This window comes from Myotis lucifugus, unplaced genomic scaffold, assembly GCF_000147115.1.
Source record: "Myotis lucifugus unplaced genomic scaffold, Myoluc2.0 scaffold_397, whole genome shotgun sequence".
In the NCBI taxonomy this organism is placed as follows: Eukaryota; Metazoa; Chordata; class Mammalia; order Chiroptera; family Vespertilionidae; genus Myotis; species Myotis lucifugus.
In genome coordinates this window covers 421,836-424,343 of record NW_005871445.1, presented here as the reverse complement: position 1 = coordinate 424,343, position 2,508 = coordinate 421,836, and positions in this window count along the sequence as shown.

The following is a 2,508-nucleotide window of genomic DNA, read 5'->3' as shown; positions in this document are numbered from 1 at the left end:
TCAAGCCGCCGGAGCCAAGGGCAGGCGGGGCGGGCCCCCCCTGGCCCACGGTGCACTCCCGAACCGCGGGCGTCCCTGGGAACCCGAGGGGAAGGGGGAAAGCACAGCTTCGGTGCCCCCCTCCCCGCCTGCGATGACTACAGGCTGAGTCACCCACAGAGAAAAAGCCCTCTCTGGCGTGCGGAGGGCTCTCCCCACACATGTGGCTGACCGCAGGAATCACTGCCTGTCGGAGCTGGGAGGGAGCGAGCTCAGCGGTGGGGAAACTGAGGCCCAGCCCTCAGCCCTGCAGGGGCAGCTCCCTGAACTGGCTGGGGGGCGGGGCCAGCCTCACCCCTGCGCTTTAGGGACCTGACATGAGAAGCAGTGACTGGGGCAGAGCAGGGGTGTTCCGGCCCGAGCATCAGGCAGAGCCCCGGGGTGGGTGCTGCCCACCTGGGCCAGGAGAGCAACCCCCTCACGCTCTTGGGGGAGCAAGGTCTCCCAGAGACCAGGTTTTGCCTAAAGGTGCGGGTTCTGCATTATATGCAGCCTCTCCCACGCCAGGGCATTTATATTCCACAGGCAACCCTCGGCGTGCCAGGAGGAGGCACCCTGCAGGCAGGAGGAAGGTGAGGCCGAGGGCTGGGGCCGCGGGCAGGAGGCTGCCAACGTGCCGGGCCTGGCTCTGGCCAACCAGACCCCCAGGACGTCTCTCGTCTGACCTGCATGCTGAGCTCCGAGTTTACAAAAGTGAGGGCCACTCCTCCTGAGCCATTCCCATGAGCCTGGCTGCTAAGGGGCTGACGTGTGTGTGTGTGTGTGTGTGTGTGTGTGTGTGTCCCCACAAATGTATATGTTGAAGCCCTAGCTCCCAGCACTTCAGAACGTGACGGTGTTGGGAGACAGGGACGTAGAGAGGTAATGAAGGGAAAATGAGGCATCAGCCTGGGCCCTAACCCAGTCTGACTGGTGTCCTTACAAAAACGGGAAATTTTGACTCAGAAAAGGCTCGCACACAGGAGGCCCAGTGAAGACACGGGATACGGCAGCCCTCTGCAACCAAGGCGAGGGCCTCGGAAGAAAACAAACCTGCCGACTCCTTGACACCTTGATTTGGGATGTCCAGCCTCCAGCATTGGGAGAAAATGAATTCCTACTGTCCAAGCCGCCCAGGCCACCAGAGCCAGCTAAGACACTGACCTTGGGCTGAGGCCTCAAAACCTCGCCCGCATCCCTTCCTCTAATCCCGCGAGGAACGGCGGTTCTCAGCCCCTTTCCGCAGTGAGAAGAGAGGCTCAGAGAGGCAGTTCACCGGCTCAAGAACACACAGCATCAGGGCTCAGACCCAAGACTCCCTGACTCCAGCCAGACCTGGAGACTTCCTGCCTGTGGGGTCCTCAGGGTCAGGCTGAGAAAGGAAACTGCATTCCTGTCCTGGGCAGCAGACAGGAAGAGGCCTTGACCTCTGCACCCAGGCCCACCCCAAGGGCTCAGCTCAGTGCCCCAGCTGCCTCTTGCCACCCCCAACTGCTCCAGGAATGCAGGATGTGTGTGTGTGTGTGGGGGGGGGGGGGGGTGGAGGCTGGGATGAGCTGGCTCCTACCCAGCTTGGTCTCCTTCCCCACTTACCCCCCCCCCACCCCGCACCCCCCACTTCCTGGCAGCCCTGGAGCAGTGAGCAATTCCAGGCTCCACAAATTCCAGGCCCCGCCTCCAAGCTAAAGGAAGCAGAGCCCTTTCCCACAGTCCTGGGTGGAGGAAAGGCTCGCCTACCAGCCTGGCAGCTCTGGACCACCTTCCTGCAGCAGGACCCCTTCTCCCTCCCCAGCTCTGCCGGCCTCCCCCTTCCCGGGCACAGACACCCCTGGCTGCCCTCGCCTCCCAGCTGAGCACTCACTATGTACCAGGCCTGGGCCAAGCGCTCTACCTGAACCCCACACTGTGCAAAGGGGGTCCCAAACAGTGACTTCCCCACTGGGCCTGGGGTCACCCTGCCAGGTCAGCCATTAGCCTTAGAAACCTGGAGGGGGAGGGAGGGAAGGAGGAAGGAGCAGGGAGGGTGCCCAGGCCGGGCAGCCAGAGCCCAGATGGCCTCCACCCAGTCCTGGCCCCACAGCCCCGGGGGACCTGGGAACAGGAGGCCCATTGTGGGCGGCGGGGCCCGGCCGGTGGCAGGGGTGGGCCTGGCAGATTCCAGACGGCAGAGGCGGCTCTGGAGAGTTTACAGGACAAGTGGGGTGAGCCCAGGCACCACGACTGCCGCCTCTGGGCGTGGGTGCCACACCGTCCGTCCACCTCTGTGTGGAGCCCAGTCCAAGGTGGGCCGGGCCGCAGGGTGGGCGGGGCTGGCACAGTGCCTCCCTCTGCTGCCCCAAAGCCAGGTCACTAGGAAGGCAGTCGGGGACCAGGACAGGGTTGTTCCTCCCTCAGGGCCCCACCGTCCCCTCAAGACAATCACAGCCTTTTTGATCCAATTCCGCAGGCTCTCCCGACCACAGTGTCCCCGGGCAACCCCATTTCAGGTCA